General features: G+C 46.3%; 1 protein-coding gene across 2 annotated transcripts in view; it reads right to left on the bottom strand.

The window, feature by feature from the left end:
* Positions 1–3,342, bottom strand: part of SYT16 (synaptotagmin 16) — a 53,727-nt gene extending 50,385 nt beyond the window's left edge. For both annotated transcript variants that reach the window (XM_040412278.1, XM_040412276.1), the window contains exon 1: positions 3,209–3,342. The gene's annotated coding sequence lies outside the window, so the exon portion shown is untranslated. The remainder of the gene's footprint in view (positions 1–3,208) is intronic.
* Positions 3,343–21,796: the final 18,454 nt, after the last annotated feature.

Here is a 21,796-nt window from a genome sequence, read left to right on the forward strand (position 1 = left end):
GCACTGGAATAAGAATCCTATTAAAGGGGATGAGCCGCCATTAAATGGTGGTATAATATACTTGAGCATAAAAACGAATTATTTTTGCAATTTACTTTGTTACAAAATGCTTCAGTTGTGAGCTATTCCCTGTACTTCATTATAATGGTGCCCCCTGGTGTTTAATCTGCATAGTAATGTACATGTCGATCTTCTGAGGTGGTCGCACATGCTCAGTTCCATCTTTCAACTGCCACAAGCCAGATCTACTGTTGGAAGCTATCACAGTTACAGGGAGAGAGCTGCAGCAGAAAGCTCACACCCCTTGAGCTGTAATAAGGAGATAGCCGCAACAGAAAGGACACGGCCCTGAGCTGTGATAGGGAGAAAGCTGTAGCGTGAAGGACAAAACCCTGAGCTGTGGTAGGGAGAGAGTTGCAACAGAAAGGACATACCCCCCTGAGCTGTGATAGGGAGACAGCTGCAGCAGAAAGGACACAGCCCCTGAGCTGTAATAAGGAGAGAGCTGCAGCAGAAAGGATACATACCCTGGGCTGTGATAGGTAGAAAGCTGCAGCACAAACGACACGACCCGGAGCTGTGGTAGGGAGAGAGCTGCAAAAGAAAGGACACAACCCTGAGCTGCGATAGGGAGAAAGCTGCAGCAGAAAGGACATTCTCCCAGAGCTACCAGCCTGAAGGGAATCTAGCAATAAATTGGGAGATCTCTGGATCCATGTGAGATACAGGGCTGGTTCCAAGTTTGTTAGGAAGGTATTGTCATTTACTATATAATGTCTGCTTTTCTTTTTTTATATCTATCATGGAATAACCCCTTTAAGGCTCTGTACAAAACCTAAGGGATCATGCACATGGCCATAAGGCCTCTTGCACACAAACTTTTTTTTTTCCGTTTACGTTCCGGTTTTTTTGCATTCCGTATACGGAACCATTCATTTCAATGAATCTGCAAAATGCTTTCCGTATATCCATGCCGTTCAAAGATAGAACATGTCCTATTATTGTCCGCATAACAGACAAGGGTAGTACTGTTCTATTAGGGGCCAGATGTTCTGCAAAAAACGGAATGCATACGGATGTCATCTGTATTTTTTGCAGATCTGTTTTTTGCGGACCGCAAAATACTGAAAGACATACGGTTGTGTGCAAGAGGCCTTATGAGATTTCCAGTGGCAGCCATGCTTTTCTACAAGAAAGTTCAGGCTTGTCTAACTTATAAACTGCAGCAGGTTTCTATACCGTATACAGGCGCAAGTCGTCATTATAGGGTTATTTTTTCATGTGCCAGCAAATACCAACCTACACAACAACACATCATGTCTCCTCTGCATGCACCGACTGTCCGCCACATCTGCTTAATCTGTTAATAGTTCCCGCTAATATTTTATGCATCCAATACAGCACACAAAGCGAGGCATGACCGGTACTTAGTATTCACAGGCGCGGTCATCGACATGAAGCGCCCGCTGCGGTTATTTAGCCGCTGTCTGATTCTTTAAGTCTTTTGATTATATACAACGAGCTGATGGAAAGCTGTGATAATTACCACCAGCTCCACTTGGCCTCTTTTCTATGATTCCCCTCGACATAAGGCACACGTCGCCTTCTTCAGGGATTGATCTAATGGCTAATGGATCTATTCTTGCAGATAAGAAAAAGGGAAAGGTGAACTACCAATGGCTGATGCACTACAAGGTGCAGCAAGTCTTTCCTTCACCCGGAGCAAGGATTGAACGATTAGCCTGGGACCTAGACACCTTGGCCAAGGCAGAGTGGCTTGTTGGCACCCTGTCTAGCGCCCGGGCACATGCCCTACCAGCCCTCCTTTAGCTATGGCTCTGGGCTACGAGGATACCGTGCCAGCCAAGCTGATGCCCATACATGTAGACAGCCCGTGCACAGGGGTGAAACTATGGAGGAGGGGGGCAGGTGGACACACATAACTAGTGAGGACCTTAGAATCCATATGTAACTGATGAGGTCTATAGAATCCATATATAATATGGAATAAGGTGGCTCTACTGTTAGTCGTATGGAGTAAGGTGCACTTGTACGGATTGACTCACCCGGTCTTCAGTAAATCATTTGTGTCAAAATTATGTAAAAAAATGTGACCGGTGCAAATATATTTATTCAGTCCTAGTACAATATAAAACTATAACTTAAAATGTGAATAAAATGAGGATAAAATCAAAACTTGATAGGTAGGAGGTATTATACTGGTACAAACACTAAAGGTTTGATCACTCCACCGGTGATCAGTGAACCACTGAGGAAGGGACAAGTGATAGTTCCGAAACGCGTCGGGTAAAGTTGGGGACCTCCTGTTGCCAACTGTCTGTCGCCTAATAGAATGAAAATGAAGTGGAGCGCTCCATGAGAACTACTGCTATATTATAAAAAATCTGGGATTGGCTCTATTCACCACGTGGGACGCTGCCCGCTGTTCCAGGCCGGCACTGACCTCATCTACCTCATAGGCCACGTGGGGTGCTGGAACCCCGATCGGCAAACAGGACGGCTGACTGAACGCCGTATCCACAGCCCTCGCAGTGAAGAGAAGCGGAGGTAAGACACGCTCGTGCCGGTGACCACGTGGGACGCCACGCCAAGGCACAGCACCCCGCTCCTCACCACAAACCAACGAACTGTGAGTAATATACTGTGGACATTAGAGCCACCCAGCTGGAGATGCATGCTAGCTGATGGTATACAGCATACGATATGAGACTAGATCAATATATGGTCTTATTGAACAGATTATGCAACGTATCTGAGCTTCTAGACGGACTCTCTTATACATGATGTGGACAGATGTAATATCATGCGGTTTCCCAGGTGTATATGAATATTAGTTTAACCCCTTACCAGGCTGGCAAATGTACTTATTGACACTTTGAATATATTATATACCATAGCGGTGGAGTGATCAAACCTTTAGTGTTTGTACCAGTATAATACCTCCTACCTATCAAGTTTTAATTTTATCCTCATTTTATTCACATTTTAAGTTTTTAGTTATAGTTTTATATTGTACTAGGACTGAATAAATATATTTGCACCCATATGCTTCCAAATCCATATGTAACTAATGAGGACTATAGAACCAATAGATCCCTATATCACTAATGAGGACTATAGAGTGCCTATATATCTCCCTTGTGACAGTATGTAGCAGCCATCAGTGCTATGTGACAATAATACTCACCCGCAAAAGACACGGCCGGGTATGAGGACTAAGCGTTTCCTAGGTCACTTCATGGCTTATGTTTCGCACTGAGCCCAGCAGTCGTCTCTTACACCCATTTCCCTTCCTTCCTGTGTAAGAAGCAGAGATTTGGCTGAGCTCCTCGGCTGTAATGTTGGGGAGTGGTACTGTGCATGTCACACAAGTCACTGGGAATGTTTGCATATGGGGTAGAAAAATGAAGCCACCTAAAGAATGTCGGCCAACAGGTGAAGAACCGACCAGACGAGTTTTTCTCCTTATTTCTAGTGTAAAAATAACAGGCTGGCAGTCAGTGTATACAGTGTATTGTGTATGGCAGTCAGTGTATACGGTGCATTGTGTATGGCACTCAGTGTATACGGTGCATTGTGTATGGCAGTCAGTGTATACGGTGTATTGTGTATGGCACTCAGTGTATACAGTGTATTGTGTATGGCAGTCAGTGTATACGGTGCATTGTGTATGGCACTCAGTGTATACGGTGCATTGTGTATGGCACTCAGTGTATACGGTGTATTGTGTATGGCACTCAGTGTATACAGTGTATTGTGTATGGCACTCAGTGTATACGGTGTATTGTGTATGGCAGTCAGTGTATACGGTGCATTGTCTATGGCAGTCAGTGTATACGGTGTATTGTGTATGGCAGTCAGTGTATACGGTGCATTGTCTATGGCAGTCAGTGTATACGGTGTATTGTGTGTGGCAGTCAGTGTATACGGTGCATTGTGTGTGGCAGTCAGTGTATACGGTGTATTGTGTATGGCAGTCAGTGTATACGGTGCATTGTGTGTGGCAGTCAGTGTATACGGTGCATTGTGTGTGGCAGTCAGTGTATACGGTGCATTGTGTGTGGCAGTCAGTGTATACGGTGCATTGTGTATGGCAGTCAGTGTATACGGTGTATTGTGTATGGCAGTCAGTGTATACGGTGTATTGTGTATGGCAGTCAGTGTATACGGTGCATTGTGTATGGCAGTCAGTGTATACGGTGCATTGTGTATGGCAGTCAGTGTATACGGTGTATTGTGTATGGCAGTCAGTGTATACGGTGTATTGTGTATGGCAGTCAGTGTATACGGTGCATTGTGTATGGCAGTCAGTGTATACGGTGTATTGTGTATGGAAGTCAGTGTATACGGTGTATTGTGTATGGCACTCAGTGTATACGGTGTATTGTGTATGGCAGTCAGTGTATACGGTGTATTGTGTATGGCACTCAGTGTATACGGTGCATTGTGTATGGCAGTCAGTGTATACGGTGCATTGTGTATGGCAGTCAGTGTATACAGTGCATTGTCTATAGCAGTCAGTGTATACGGTGTATTGTGTGTGGCAGTCAGTGTATACGGTGCATTGTCTATAGCAGTCAGTGTATACGGTGTATTGTGTATGGCAGTCAGTGTATACGGTGCATTGTCTATAGCAGTCAGTGTATACGGTGCATTGTCTATGGCAGTCAGTGTATACGGTGTATTGTGTGTGGCAGTCAGTGTATACGGTGCATTGTCTATAGCAGTCAGTGTATACGGTGTATTGTGTGTGGCAGTCAGCAGGGGCGTCGTTAGGTCAAAACATTCGGGGCTTGAGCCCCGGATGTTTTGACCAGTGCCCCGAATGTTATGCTGGCAGGGCCGGCGCTCTGTCTCTCCTGCGCTACACCGGCCCTGCCGCTTTAACTCTAAAAAACTGTAAACCTAATCCGCCTGGTGCAGACTTAACTTTTAACTTGAAATCAGCCGCAGCCGCCCGCTCATCTCTCACTAGATTCTTACTGCAGCTCCGGTAACAGCAGGCAGTGAGGGCGGCGCTCACTCACTGACGTCAGGCGCCTGCTCCTCCCACTAGGCGGCGCTGGCACGTGACGTCAGTGAGTGAGCGCCGCCCGCACTGCCTGTTACTGGAGCTGACTAGCTGAACCTGAGACTGAGTACGACTAGAGATGAGCGCTGAATCTGATTTATAAAGTTAAAGTTGCACTTGCAGGATACGGAGGGATTACAGTTTAAAATGTTATGTACAGTTGTACACTCCTGTGAGGGGCAAGGAGGGGGATCTGTGGATGGCACTGTTAGGGGGAGGGGGTTCTGTGGTGGATGGCACTGGTATGGGCAGGGGGATCTGTGGTGGATGGCACTGTTATGGGGAGGGGGATCTGTGGATGGCACTGTTATGGGGAGGGGGATCTGTGGTGGATGGCACTGTTATGGGGAGGGGGGGTCTGTGGATGGCACTGTTATGGAGGGGGATCTGTGGATGGCACTGTTATGGGGAGGGGGATCTGTGGATGGCACTGTTATGGGCAGGGGGATCTGTGGATGGCACTGTTATGGGCAGGGGGATCTGTGGTGGATGGCACTGTTATGGGAGGGGGATCTGTGGATGGCACTGGTATGGGGAGGGGGATCTGTGGATGGCACTGATATGGATGATCTGTGGGGTTGCCCAGACGGCTAGGCCCTTCACCTTCACTGTAGTTATTAACCCCATTCAGCAGTCCCCCATTCACTGAAGGGGGGGACTGCTGAAAGGGGTTAATAAATACTGTGAAGGCCCCCCCCCCCCCCCCCGTGGCGATGAGGGCATGGCTTCATGTGATGGGGGCGTGGCTTCATGTGATGGGGGCGTGGCTTCACCTGGGCTCGTGCCCCGGATGTCTTCAGACCCTAGCAACGCCCCTGGCAGTCAGTGTATACGGTGTATTGTGTATGGCACTCAGTGTATACGGTGTATTGTGTATGGCACTCAGTGTATACGGTGTATTGTGTATGGCACTCAGTGTATACGGTGTATTGTGTATGGCACTCAGTGTATACGGTGCATTGTGTATGGCACTCAGTGTATACGGTGTATTGTGTATGGCACTCAGTGTATACGGTGTATTGTCTATGGCAGTCAGTGTATACGGTGTATTGTGTATGGCACTCAGTGTATACGGTGTATTGTGTATGGCACTCAGTGTATACGGTGCATTGTGTATGGCAGTCAGTGTATACGGTGCATTGTGTATGGCACTCAGTGTATACGGTGTATTGTGTATGGCAGTCAGTGTATACAGTGTATTGTGTATGGCACTCAGTGTATACGGTGTATTGTGTATGGCACTCAGTGTATACGGTGTATTGTGTATGGCACTCAGTGTATACGGTGTATTGTGTATGGCACTCAGTGTATACGGTGTATTGTGTATGGCAGTCAGTGTATACGGTGCATTGTGTATGGCAGTCAGTGTATACGGTGCATTGTGTATGGCACTCAGTGTATACGGTGCATTGTGTATGGCACTCAGTGTATACGGTGTATTGTGTATGGCACTCAGTGTATACGGTGCATTGTGTATGGCACTCAGTGTATACGGTGTATTGTGTATGGCACTCAGTGTATACGGTGTATTGTGTATGGCACTCAGTGTATACGGTGTATTGTGTATGGCACTCAGTGTATACGGTGCATTGTGTATGGCAGTCAGTGTATACGGTGTTAAAATAGGTGTGGTAGGGGGTCCTCTGTGCCCTCCAGACCGTAACACCTCTCCCATGTGAAGTCACGCCCGCTCCTTTGGTTGACACCAACGGCTCGCTTGACAGGAACGCGTTGAGCTCCTGCGCATGTGCCATGAATGGGTGAATGGGGATTGCGGTACACAAATGTGGAGTCTGTAGGAACCTGCGACTGTTCATGCACCGCAATCCCCATTCACAGCGCATACGGGATGTGTGTGTGTCAAAGAAGGTGCAGGCATGAACTCACAGGGCAAAAACAATGGTGCTTATAGAACAGACTACACAGTGTAGCGTTATACTGTATATTGTGTGGCACAGTGTATAACATAAACATATTTCACATGAAAACTTACAATTACTTGGCTTGACACTTGGGGATCTCGGACGCCACTTCAACACTTTGGCCGGGGGCTCGGTGGAGCTGATGTTGTGTTTTATCCTAATGAGAGAGATTTCATAATAAGGATTTGGAAAAGGGACAGTGGGGTCGCAGAGCAGGGGGAGGCTGGTGCTGCTACTAGGGGGTCATACCATGGGGGAGCAAAAAAGCCCACCATAATGCCCCCCCCCAGTAGAAATAATTATCCTTATAATGTGACAGTGCAAAAAATACCCCGTCGTAATGCCCCCAGTTGAGCTAATGTCCCTATAGTGCCCCCATAATGTGTCAGTATAAAATACCCCTATATAGTGCCCCAGTAAATGCCCCCATAGTGCTCCTCTCCCCCCTTCCTCCTAGTGCCCCCATAATGTACCAGTATAAAATGCCCCATATATAGTGCCCCAGTAGATGCCCTCAGTGTCCCCCATAATTTGAAAGCATAAAATACCCCTTCTTAGTGCCCCCCATAGATGACTCCATAGTACTCATCTCCACCACAGTACCCAGCATAATGTGTGACAGTATAAAATGCTACAGTACAGAGCCCGCCATATAAAATACCCCTTCTTTGTGGCCTCAGTAGATGCCCCTATAGTGCCCACCAATAATGTGCCAGTAAAAAGAGCCCCCATAGATGCCCCCCAATCATGTTCCAGTAACAAGAGCCCCCCCAATCATGTTCCAGTAACAAGAGCCCCCCCCAATCATGTTCCAGTAACAAGAGCCCCCCCCAATCATGTGCCAGTAACAAGAGCACCCCCCCAATCATGTGCCAGGAACAAGAGCACTTCCTCCCCAATAATGTTCCAGGAACAAGAGCACTCCCCCCCCCCCCCCCCCCCCCAATTATGTGCCAGGAATAAGAGCACTCCCCCCCCCAATCATGTGCCAGGAACAAGAGCACTTCCCCCCCAATCATGTGCCAGGAACAAGAGCACTTCCCCCCAATCATGTGCCAGGAACAAGAGCACTTCCCCCCCCAATCATGTGCCAGGAACAAGAGCACTTCCCCCCAATCATGTGCCAGGAACAAGAGCACTTCCCCCCCAATCATGTGCCAGGAACAAAAGCACTTCCCCCCCAATCATGTGCCAGGAACAAAAGCACTTCCCCCCCAATCATGTGCCAGGAACAAGAGCCCCCCCCAATCATGTGCCAGGAACAAGAGCCCCCCCCCCCCCCCAATCATGTGCCAGGAACAAGAGTACCCCCCCCCCCCCCCAGTCATGTGCCAGGAACAAGAGCACCCACCCCCAAATCATGTGCCAGTAACAAGAGCATCCCCCCTAATCATGTGCCAGGAACAAGAGCACCCCCCCCCCCCCCAATCATGTGCCAGGAACAAGAGCACTGCCCCCCCCCACCCCCCAATCATGTGCCAGGAACAAGAGCACTTCCCCCCCCCCCCCCCCAATAATGTGCCAGGAACAAGAGCACTTCCCCCCCCCCCCCCCCCCCCCCAATCATGTGCCAGGAACAAGAGCACTTCCCCCTTCCCCCAATCATGTGCCAGGAACAAGAGCACTTCCCCCCAATCATGTGCCAGGAACAAGAGCACCCCCATCATGTGCCAGGAACAAGAGCACCCCCATCATGTGCCAGGAACAAGAGCACCCCCATCATGTGCCAGTAACGAGAGCCCCCCATCATGTGCCAGTAACGAGGCCCCCCCATCATGTGCCAGTAACAAGAAGCCCCCCATCATGTGCCAGAAACAAGAAGCCCCCCATCATGTGCCAGTAACGAGGCCCCCTCATCATGTGCTAGTAATAAGAGCCCCCCCCCCCATCATGTGCTAGTAACGAGCCCTTATACTTACCTCCATGTCAGTGATGCGATGCAGGCCTTTTCCGGCCTGTGTCCTGCGCTGACGTCATCGCGCCGCCTGCATCGGCAGCCTATCAGAGACACAGGGAAGGGACACGTCTCTCCCTCCCATGCCGCAGCACAGCCATCTGTATCGCTGTCCTGAGGACAGCGATACAGATGACTATGGAGATGAACGCTTCCACAATGGAAGCACTCATCTCCCTGTGCCCCGCGGCCACTCCCTACTTTTCACCAGGGCCGCGCCGCCAGATCCCCCTGGATCCGCCAGTGGGCCGAGGCGGCCTAGCGGGCTGCTGGGCCTATTTTCACGCAGGGGCCTGGAGCTGCTACGTTAATCCGGCCCTAGATTAGGCAGTGGCTGAGGGACAGACAACAGAGGGTTGTAGTCAGGGGCGTAGCTAACGGCGTAGCCCTGGTGCAAGATTTCAGCTTGAGCCCCCCTTCCCTGTGGCACAAGGGTCTTTGGGCCCCCTCAGGCTCCTGGGCCCGGTAGTGACTGCTACCTCTTTTTGCAAATCTGACCAGTGTCACTTTAAGTGCTGATAACTTTAAAACGCTTTGACTTATCCAGGCCATTCTGAGATAGTTTTTTCTTCACATATTGTACTTCATGACACTGGTAAAATGAAGTTTAAAAAAATCATTTTTATTTATAGAAAAAATACCAAATTTACCAAAAAATTAAAAAAAATTGCAAACTTCCAAGTTTCAATTTCTCTACTTCTATAATACATAGTAATACCTCCAAAAATAGTTATTACTTTACATTCCCCATATGTCTACTTCATGTTTGGATCATTTTGGGGACCAGTTCAGGTCTGAAGTAACTTTGCGAGACTTACATAATAGAAACCACCCAAAAAATGACCCCATTCTATAAACTACACCCCTCAAGGTATTCAAAACTGATTTTACAAACTTTGTTAATCCTTTAGGTGTTCCACAAGAATTAATGGAAAATAGAGAGACAATTTAAAAATTCAACTTTTTGGGCAGATTTTCCATTTTAATAATTTTTTTCCAGTTACAAAGCAAGGGTTAACAGCCAAACCAAACTCAACATTTATGGCCCTGATTCTGTAGTTTACAGAAACACCCCATATGTGGTCATAAACCGCTGTACGGGCACACGGCAGGGCGCAGAAGGAAAGGAATGCCATACGGTTTTTCAAAGGCAGGTTTTGCTGGACTGGTTTTTTTGACACAATGTCCCATTTAAAGCCCTCTGATGCACCCCTAGAGTAGAAACTCCATAAAAGTGACCCCATCTAAGAAACTACACCCCTCAAGGTATTCAAAACTGATTTTACAAACGTCGTTAACCCTTTAGGTGTTCCACAAGAATTAATGGAAAATAGAGATACTATTTCAAAATTTCACTTTTTTGGCAGATTTACCATTTTAATAATTTTTTTCCGGTTACAAAGCAAGGGTTAACAGCCAAACTAAACTCAATATTTATGGCCCTGCTTCTGTAGTTTACAGAAACACCCCATATGTGGTCATAAACCGCTGTACGGGCACACGGCAGGGCGCAGAAGGAAAGGAATGCCATACGGTTTTTGGAAGGCAGGTTTTGCTGGACTGTTTTTTTGACACAATGTCCCATTTGAAGCCCCCCTGATGCACCCCTAGAGTAGAAACTCCAAAAAAGTGGCCCCATTTTAGAAACTACGGGATAGGGTGGCAGTATTGTTGGTACTAGTTTTAGGGTACATATGATTTTTGGTTGCTCTATATTACACTTTTTGTGAGGCAAGATAACAAGAAATAGCTGTTTTGGCACCGTTTTTATTTTTTGTTATTTACAACATTCATCTGACAGGTTAGATCATGTGATATTTTTATAGACCAGGTTGTCACGGATGCGGCGATACCCAATATGTATACTTTTTTTTTAATTATTTATGTAAGTTTTACACAATGATTTCATTTTTGAGGCAAAAAAATCATGTTTTAGTGTTTCCATAGTCTGAGAGCCATAATTTTTTCAGTTTTTGGGCGATTACCTTGGGTAGGGTATGATTTTTGCGGGATGAGATGACTGTTTTATTGGCACTATTTTGGGGTGCGTGTGACTTTTTGATCGCTTGCTATTACACTTTTTGTGATGTAAGGTGACAAAAAATGGTTTATTTAGCACAGTCTTTATTTTACATTTTATACGGTGTTCATCTGAGGGGTTAGGTCATGTGATATTTTTATAGAGCCAGTCGATACGGACGCGGAGATACCTAATATGTATACTTTTTTATTTATTTATGTAAGTTTTACACAATAACAGCTTTTTTCAAACAAAAAAAATGATGTTTTAGTGTCTCCATATTCTGAGCCATAGTTTTTTTATTTTTTGGGCGATTGTCTCAGGTAGGGGCTCATTTTTTGTGGGATGAGGTGACGGTTAGATTGGTACTATTTTGGTGGGCAAACGCCTTTTTGATCGCTTGCTGTTGTACTTTTTGTGATGTAAGGTGACAAAAAAATTGTTTATTTAGCACAGTTTTTTTATTTTTTTACGGTGTTAATCTAAGGGGTTAGGTCATGTGATATGTTTATAGATACGGACGCGGCGATACCTAATATGTATACTTTTTTCCCCCTATTTACCAATTTTTTTTTTTACTTTATTTGGGGAAAATGACGTTTTTGTTTATTTTTACTTGAAACTTTAAATTTTTTGGGGGAAAACTTTATTTTTTCTACTTCTTTTTTTTCACTTTATTTTTTGTCCCACTTTGGGACTTGAACTTTTGGGGGTATATTCCTTTACAATGCATTCAGATACTTCTGTATTGGAATGCACTGGCTGTATGAGTAATACTGTGTGTATTACTCATACAGCTTCCGGGGCCTGTGAGATCCAGGGGGCTGGATCTCACAGGCTCTTCACCGGAAGGCAGCGCAGATGCCTCAGGAAGGCATCGCGCTGCCTTCCATGCCATCGGGTCCCCCCCACAGCCCCATGGGGACCCGATGGCACCACCGCCGCACCAGGTAAAAGCCGCAAACCGCAGGTCTGGATTGACCTGCGGTTTGCGGCGATCGCCGACACGGGGGGGGGGGGGAAGGGTCACGGAACTATCCCGCGCATTTAGCCGAGGTGCCTGCTCAATGATTTGAGCAGGCACCTTGCTCCGATCACCGCCCGCCGGGCGGCGGTGATCGGAACAACACATGACGTACCGGTACGTCATGTGTCCTTAAGGACTCGGGAAACATGCCGTACCGGTACGTCATGTGTCCATAAGGGGTTAATAGCTTTATCAGCAAAATTGCAGAAGGCCTCGATGGTAAGGTGTGTCTTTTTGCTGAGGACGCAAAGATTTGTAACAGGGTTGATGTTCCTGGAGGGATACACCAAATAGAAAAGGATTTAGGAAAACTAGAGGAATGGTCAAAAATCTGGCAACTAAAATTTTATGTTGATAAGTGCAAGATAATGCACCTGGGGCGTAAAAACCCAAAAGCAGAATATAAAATCAGTGATACAGTCCTAACCTCAGTATCTGAGGAAAGGGATTTAGGGGTCATTATTTCAGAAGACTTAAAGGTAGGCAGACAATGTCATAGAGCAGCAGGAAATGCTAGCAGAATGCTTGGGTGTATAGGGAGAGGCATTACCAGTAGAAAGAGGGAGGTGCTCATGCCGCTCTACAGAGCACTAGTGAGACCTCATTTGGAGTATTGTGCGCAGTACTGGAGACCATATCTCCAGAAGGATATTGATACTTTGGAGAGAGTTCAGAGAAGAGCTACTAAACTGGTACATGGATTGCAGGATAAAACTTACCAGGAAAGATTAAAGGACCTTAACATGTATAGCTTGGAAGAAAGACGAGACAGAGGGGATATGATAGAAACGTTTAAATACATAAAGGGAATCAACAAGGTAAAAGAGGAGAGAATATTTAAAAGAAGAAAAACTGCTACAAGAGGATATAGTTTTAAATTAGAGGGGCAAAGGTTTAAAAGTAATACCAGGAAGTATTACTTTACTGAGAGAGAGTAGTGGATGCATGGAATAGCCTTCCTGCAGAAGTGGTAGCTGCAAATACAGTGGAGGAGTTTAAGCATGCATGGGATAGGCATAAGGCCATCCTTCATATAAGATAGGGCCAGGGCTATTCATAGTATTCAGTATATTGGGCAGACTAGATGGGCCAAATGGTTCTTATCTGCCGACACATTCTGTTTCTATATACGGTGTATTGTGTATGACAGTCAGTGTATACGGTGTATTGTGTATGGCAGTCAGTGTATACGGTGTATTGTGTATGGCAAGTGAAACCAATCCCAGCGGGTGCTTGTAAGCAAACTTCAAGGTTTTATTATTTCATATTATATCCAATAAATACATGGACGCGTTTCAGCATATCCAGCTTTGCTGATGAAAGCTGGATATTCTGAAACACGTCCATATATTTATTGGATATAATATGAAATAATAAAACCTTGAAGTTTGCTTACAAGCACCCGCTGGGATTGGTTTCACTTATATTGTGGTCTTGAGTCCAGGTGGCTATTCCTTGTATTGTGTATGGCAGTCAGTGTATACGGTGTATTGTGTATCTAGGCCATAATGGAGGAATTCTGCTATAACTGTACATGTTCCAACTATGCATGTTAAAAACGCAAGTATCTAGATCAGTGGTGGTCAAATCCATAACCAGCACTGGTCCCACACAGTACAGCTTGCAGCACAAGGACCAGTATGGGACCTTGGGCAGGGGCTTTGGCTAAGGCCACGGGTATATATACTACAGAAGATGCTCATGGGGCCCTAAGATGAAGGGGGCCCCACCTAGGCAGGACTCCCAAGGAGCTGCATTGTTCGCAAACAAGGGTAAATTGTCCAAAGGTTAATGGAGAGGGGTGGAGGACGAATCAAACCCTAGTTCCTCCTGTCCTTGGTGGCAAAACCCACCAACGCTATAATGGAGGTGCAATTTGATCTTTGCTATGGGGTCCCCTCTCTTCTCTGTATGCCCCTGGATGAGACCTTGCTAGCCCAGCTCCTTGGAAGTTTGCTGTTCCTAAAGTCTATCCATGGAATGTATTAAGTGGGATTACAATATTACATTAAGGGGTTGTCCTACCAAAAAAATAATATTCAGCATTTTTAAAACCAACTTGTTAATCTGAATACTTTTGTAATTGCTTGTAATTACAAATTTAGTATAGATTTCAGTGAATAACTCTGAGGCTATCTGTATGGCGCCACCTGTTGTTTGAGGTGGTCGCACACGCTCCGTTCCATCCTTCAACTGCCATTTTGGGGTTGAAATGTACTTAGTGGTCTGGTCTGGGGTCTGAATTCACGTTGGAATCTGATCTCTGGATTAATCTTAGGACAATGTGTTTGGTGCCCAGAGGCAAAGAAGCCACAGGATCGAGGAGCGGTAAATACATGTTGAGGTCTAGTCTGGGATCTGAACAAATTTTTTGGAGTCTGGTCTGGGGTCTAGACTAATTTGGGGTAATATATATAAGACCGCGGCACTCGAGTTGAAAGTAAATAGTTGTTTATTTCGGTCTCATCCCGAGACCTTGTTCACGGCCTGAGTGAAAAGGAACGTCTGGTGTGGAGGCCGTGAACAAGGTCTCGGGATGAGACCGAAACGTTGGCCTTAATTTTCTGGATGGATAAATAAACAACTATTTACTTTCAACTCGAGTGCCGCGGTCTTATATATATTACATACTGACTGACATTACCGCTGAGCACCGGAATTTATTCACGGAGTGCCGTCCAAACCATTTCTGAATTAGACTAATTTGGGGGTCTGGGGACAGTTAAAGGGGTTCTTCAGGCTTTTAATATTGATGACCTATCCTCAGGATAGGTCATCAATATAATATCTGTGGGGGTCCGACACCCGGCACCCCCACTGATCAGCTGTACGAGGAGACGCCGCGCGCAGTGTGCACGTGCTGTCTCCCTTCTCTCTTCCTGCTCACTGCTGCTTTGCCATAGACATAGCAGCAGCGAACAAGACGAGAGACTGCACGTGCACACTGCGCGCACCTTCCCTTCATACAGCTGATCGGTGGGGGTGCCGGGTGTCGTACCCTGCTGATCTGATATTGATGACCCGGCAAACCCCTTTAAATAATTCTGGGATCGAAATGTATTTAGTGGTCTGAATTAATGTTAGGACCATGTGTCTGGTGCCCGAAGGCAAAGAGACCTCAGAAATAAATGTTGAGGTCTAGTCATTCTGAACTAATTTTTTGTCTGGTCTGGGGTCTGAAGTTACTGACGAGACTAGATTAATTTTGGGGTCTGGTCTTGGGATAGTTAAGAGTTTTCCGAGATTTTTTTTAACTGGCGACCTATTCTTTCGATAGGTCATCAGTATCTGATCAGTGGGGGTCCGACACCCGGGACCCTGCTGATCAGCAGTTTGAGAAGGCACCAGTGCTCGCAGTAGCTTACCAAGCACAGCGCCGTACACTGTATACTGGCTGTGCTTGGTATCGTGCTCGGTGCCATTCACGAATGTGTCGTCACTGGCCTAGGGAAAGAAGCGAGAAGGCCATGGCACTACTGTGAGTTTTCTCAAACAGCTGATCAGCGAGGGTCCTGGATGTTGGACCCCCACCGATCAGATGCTAAAAATCTCAGTAAACCCCTTTAAGTAATTCTGGGTAAGATATGTATTTAATGGTCTGGTCTGGGGTCTGAATTCATGTTGAAATCTTGGTTCTGAATTAATCTTGGGGTAGGTAGATACATTTTGAGGCATGGTCTGAGGTCTAAATTTATGTTGAAGTCCTGTCTGCTCAGGAGCACATCTGGCAGCACAGTACGGTGCACTATATCTCTGGGGGCACATGTCCGCAAAATATATTCCATGGGACACCCTTGTGTGATTTGATGATCTCACTGGGAGTTTTACAGGTTTTTTGTTTTGTTTTTTGCAAATGTTCTGCAAGTGTATGCTCTGGGGGGAACTTATTCAAATTGTAGTTTTGGGTCCCATAAATTTCTAGTTACTGCCCTGATCTGAGCATTGCATGTGTGAATGGAGTCACAGTCCTTCCTACAGATCAGTCAATGGGTCATCCTTTTATGTGCAGAGCAATTGGCTGGACGGAAATTGCTTTCACTGTCATTTTATGGCCTGCACACCTGTATTTGCTTGCTGCTATTAATAAGGCTGGCGCTCTGCCTCCTCCCCATCTGAGACCGTGCTTTATTCTTTTATTTCAATGCCAATATGTAAGTGGTGCTTTCCATGGGAACCTTTGCTCTCGTCTTCTGCATCCTTTCCCCGCACGGTATTGAGTGGTCAGTTACCCTGACAACAGGCGGCCTTCCGTGTAGTACGACCGTCTATTACACGTTATCTAGCAACCAACGGCCTCGGGCGGCGGCCCCCTCCTTCATCGCTCGGCACTGGGCAGTGTTGCTAAGGTCTCGGCGAGACGTATATATTTATTCACTTATAGTAGTGGATTGCTTGGATTAGGTTTTTGTGATATCACGGATTGGTTTACCATCATTCATATGAGATCTATAGCCCGTACTGTAACTGTATTGCTGGACATATCTGATCCTTGGAGCATACAGCTGCCATAGTTGGCACCAGTCCCGAATCTGCAAGGACGATACCTACTTTTTACTGACAGTCCCTGCAAATTCAGGTCGAAATCGGTAGGGATTATGTAAGCCCATCCTACAAGCGGGTGGTCCTGGGTAGGACTAACATGTCACAGATTTGCCGACTAGAATAGATGTTAAAGGGGTTATTCAATGAAAAATATTCGACAGTTTTAAAACAAGCTCCTGGATCTGACTATTTTTATAATTGCATGGAATTAAAAATTTTGCATAGCCACGGAGATACGCAATAAAATGTATCTGTATAGCGCCACCTGCTGTTTGTTGTTTTCTTATTTCTTTGACCTGCTCACTGAGATGGCCGCACATGCTCAGTTTCATCCTTCAACTGCCTCCTGAGCTGTGATAGGGAGAGCCTGGACACGCCCCCATAGCTGCAGCAGAAAAGACACTCCCCTTGAGCTGTGATAGGAAGAGCATGGACACGCCCCCTTAGCTGCAGCAGAAAAGACACTCCCCTTGAGCTTTCAGCTTGATATAAATCTAGCAGAGCAATGAATGTGAATCTCTGGATCCATGTGAGGTACAGGGCTGGTTCTAGCTTTGTTAGATAGAGGTTGTCATTTACTATATGATGTTTGATTTTCATTTTTTACATCAATCGTGGGATAACCCCTTTAACTAGCTTGTTCAGCTGATACCTGTTTTTCCTGCCTCCCAATTTCTAATGAAAACAACAAATCGAGCATGCTAAGGTTCTACGTGCCTGACCTTTTTTACACCAACACCTGCTGATGGTGAGAGTTAGGAAAATATGTACATAGTTGCCAACAGTCCTACATTTGCAGGGACTGTCTCTAGTTTTTAGATACAGTACCTGAAAATTCAGGCTGTTCTAGGCAGAAAATAAGCAGGACTTACTAGTCGATCCCAGTGTGTTTGGGGCATTACTGGGGCAGGGCTTACACACCTTCAATTTACCAACTACAATGTTCAGTACCAGACCTGGGGGAATGTTTTATTATGTATTGTTATGTTGTTCTTATGCTTTGGCAATTTATTCCAGCAAGAGAATGAATAGTTGGCAGGAACGGAGCTAACCACCCTGTTCCTCCCCTCTTGGTAGGAGTGGGCTGGTCCTGCTTTCTGCCAGGAGGGGGAGTTCCCGTTCAGACAAGCTAAGGGAGAGGAAGCACATGCCAGAGCTCCTACTCCTAGTAACCATACCCAGTTCTCCTGTGAGATCAACACTGCATAGAGAATCCAGAGCTTCCAGAAAGCATCAGTGTGCCAAGACCGCAGAGAGACTAGCAAAATTAATTAAAAATTTAGGCCTCATGCACATGCCGCATTTTTGCAGCTTGGATAAGGACCCATTCACTTCAATAGGGCCGGAAAAGACGCGGACAACTCCGTGTGCCGTGTGTTTTGTGGATCCGTGATTTGCGGACAGCAAAACATAGTACGGCCGTGTGCATGAGCCCTTACAGACACTGCTGCAGGTGAAGGACTACGGCAGTGCCATTCTGGTGCCAGAATCTGCACTTTGTACTGAATACTGCTGGATGTGCCACAAGCTGTATTCTTCACTAAGTAAAGGGAGACTTTTATACTTTTACTTCTGGCCTGATTTTTCAAACCACCTTTCCACCGCACCGATCCCCAGGGAGCGACAACCTGAGGGAGTACACAGTGACACAACACCTCATCAGAGCCACTATCACTCCCATCCTCTACAACAGCTCCTCAGAGGCTCGCAAAATTTTCAGGTTCTGGGGCCAAACCGTGGTGCATCACATGTGTGTCCAGATGAAACTGTCATGTGTGGGTAAAGGGAATTGCATGATGGGCAATCCTTGCAAATGCTGCACTTTCAAGGTAGCATTCATATTGAGTTGTATCTAATAGCTGGGGATACACAATAATGCTTACCGCTAGCACCCCCAACATTGCACAGGGGGAAAGACTGCAGTATGGCTAATAAGGTAAGTAATCTCTAATAGACAAAGAAGCATTGACAACTTTTCAAGAAAGAACAATTTAAAGGGAACCTGACATCAACTTTATGCCAGTGGCGGATCCAGAGCCTGGTCTCGGGAGGGGCACAGTCTGCTAGACTGTCACTGGCACTGCCGCAGTTGTCCACAACCCGTGAGGTGAGGTCCCGTCCTTGTCCCGACTCCCGCGCAGCGCTCCTCTGTTCCGCACTTACAGTTCCCGGGCCCGGAACTTGGTGGGCGGGCCTAATTAGAACAGCGCTGGCTGGCAGTAAGATACATGGGGGGGGGGGGGGCTGAAGGGACAGGGTGGGCCACCAATGTCTCCGCGCCAGTGTATGTGAAGGGACCCTGAAAAACTTATTAAAGAGGACCTTTCATGGGTCCAAACATTGTAAAATAACTATGTTGCACATATGCTGAAAGTATGGTCAATAATTCCAATGTGCGAAGGAAGAGGGCTGGGCTAAAACAGAAGTGTTTTTATTGAACAATTTTACTGCATCACCAGCAGCCTTAGCTGATTAAAGAGATGTGCATTAAATCATTTTACCCTGTTTATTGCGCTTAATGTGTGTTCTCTTACCTGCAATGACAAAACATGACCTTCAGTCTGAGAGACAGGAGAGTAACAATATATTCTGTTGGATGGCGGTCTGGGATGGACTTCTAGTTTAACTCCCTGTAGTCGCAACACAGTCTTAAACTACCGTCCTTCTTTCTCACGCACACAATGGGTGAGGAGTATGATGATTTGGACTCTGCAATCCATCCACTGTTCAGCAGATCCTGCAGATATTCTTTCACCTCCTGGTGTAGTGGCTTAGGCACGGACATGTAAGTTCTTCTAACCGGTGTATTGTCTTTGAGGCGCAGTTGTAATTGTAGGGAAGGGATGCATCCGACGTCAGAATCATCTTTAGCGAAGGCGTGGCATTCCTCCCTTAGCATTGTCTTGACTATCTGTTGATCTTCCTCCGGTAGGTGTTCTATAGGTACTGGTGGATCCCAGTGTTCTCGATAAGCATAGCTTACCGGTGATTGACTAGTGTTTAAATTATCCACTCGACCTTCCGGCCCTGATCTGAATGACTGTTGACTGAGTCACCAAGTGAGTGGCCACACTCACTGATTCTTTTGGTTTCACCTGAGCTGGGTATGTTGTCTTGATAGGCTAGAGGCACCCAATCCTAGTCTGACTTGGTAAGATATCATCTCGCTTGGTGGTGGTTTAAACCGGAATGGATAGTTTGGAAAATTGTTCCTTTTTGAGTGACACTAATGTCTCCCCGATATACAGTCCTTCTAGGATATCACTAGCCTTATCAGGTGTAAACAAGACCGTCTGATCTTGCAAGGCTGGTTTGGTGTGAGCCCTGCATCTGAGATGCATCACAGTGTTTGCCGGAATTCTTTGTTGGTACCAGTCTTTAGTGCAGTACCACCAGTATCTTTCAGGCGGGCTTGTAGTTGATTCACCAAGACTTCTGCTTTGGGGGTCGGCAATTCCAAGGTGGTTCCTAGTAGGTCCACGAACCCTGTAATGGTTCTCCTTCCCTTGACCGCTATCTCCTTGAAGAGTTCTTCTATGACATTATACCCGATGATTGGCGTCTCTGCTACTTTCTCATCTGGCATTACCACAAACACAAATGGCACTACTAGCTGTTTGGTGTTGTTACTTCCCGCTGTTAGTTGAAAAACGACATCAATCCACCCGGAGAAAGGAATTTCAGTATCGTTGGCTGCCTTCCCAAGGAGGACTCCTGGCCCCAGCAATTCTTCAAAAGATCGGAGCACTGTATGTGGCAGAACCCGCTGTCTCCAGCTCTCATTGATGATGATCACCTGGGAGCCAGTGTCCCATAGGGCATGGACAGGAGTATTGTCTATTTCATAGTTCACATGGCATTTTTTTCCAACGAGACTCAGAAAGTTGCTGTTTTGTGTCATGGTAACACCGTCCACATGAGTTGGTACTTGCTCAGCCATCTGGAGGGATCTTTGGTTATAGCAGTTGAGCACTCTCTGAAAGGAGTTTGGATTTCCTCTACCAGCTGTGGTACTGATGGTGATTTTGGAGCTTGCTGGTTTTCTACCGACAAGAGTTGCACTTTGGGACCCAGGGTTGGTTCTAGAACAGGTTACTGTCGGTCCCTTGACAGCAACCCTCTCCCGTTTTTAACTGGTTTGGTCTGGGCGTTTGGCAATCCCTTGCTCTGTCCAGATCATCTAAGTTGAAGCAATGATCGCAGGCACTTCTCTGACCAGTCCTCTTACAGGATTGACATCATCCTTTGCTCGTACTCCGTTACCTTAAGCCCTCGGAATTCACTATCTCATCGGCTTCTCGAATCTTGGATAAGTGTCATCTCTATCATCTCTTTTTGTATCTGTAGCATTAGCTTTTCCAGTTCAGAGTTGCTCTTAGACAGCTGTTGAATCGTTGGGCTACTTGTCTGTGATGAAGAATAAGGTGTTGTGTCGGCAGTTGTCGTCAGGACACTTGGTTCCTGAGGACACTGTAAGGCGTTAGACTGACATTCTTTCCCTTTGGTTGAACTGCTATGCTGAGATTTCTTTTGCTTCTGTTCCCTTTCCATCTCCATATTAGCGGCTTCATTTGTTTTCTCTGAGAACCTTATCTGGAATGGAAGGGTCATCTAAATACTGCTTTAATTAGAATTTGATGTGGTCATTTCTCAGTCCAGTACCTACTGATCTTAGAAATTTCTTCTGTATTAACTCAGTCCCGAAATGTTCATCCGAGCCTTCCCCTTGGGAGACAGCAACCGATCTTTCAATTCAATCGCTCTGAACAGGAAATTCTGGGGAGTTTCATTGCTCTTCTGGGAAATGTTGAGGAGTTGCTAGTACAGTTCGGAGGCGTTCTCCTCCTTGTAGTGACTTTTCAAGATTCGCCTAAGTCCTCATGCACACGACCATTTTTTTTTTTGCTGTCCGCAAAAACGGGGTCCGTAGTTCTGTGATCCGTGTCCGTTTTTTCTTCCGTGGGTCTTCCTAGATTTTTGGAGGATCCACGGACATGAAGGAAAAAGTCGTTTTGGTGTCCGCCTGGCCGTGCGGAGCCAAACGGATCCGTCCTGACAACCATCCAAATATAATAGGTTTTGGGGCAGCCGTTTTGCTAAAAAAAAGAACTTATATCGATATGCTAATGAGCCTCTAGGTGCTATGGGGGCGTCATTAGCACCTAGAGGCTCGGTCTATCTTCACAAACTGCCGCCACCCAGCGCGTCCCTCCAGCCCGCCCATCTCCTCCGGAATGCG

This window comes from Bufo bufo, chromosome 11 (assembly GCF_905171765.1).
Source record: "Bufo bufo chromosome 11, aBufBuf1.1, whole genome shotgun sequence".
Lineage (NCBI taxonomy): Eukaryota > Metazoa > Chordata > Amphibia > Anura > Bufonidae > Bufo > Bufo bufo.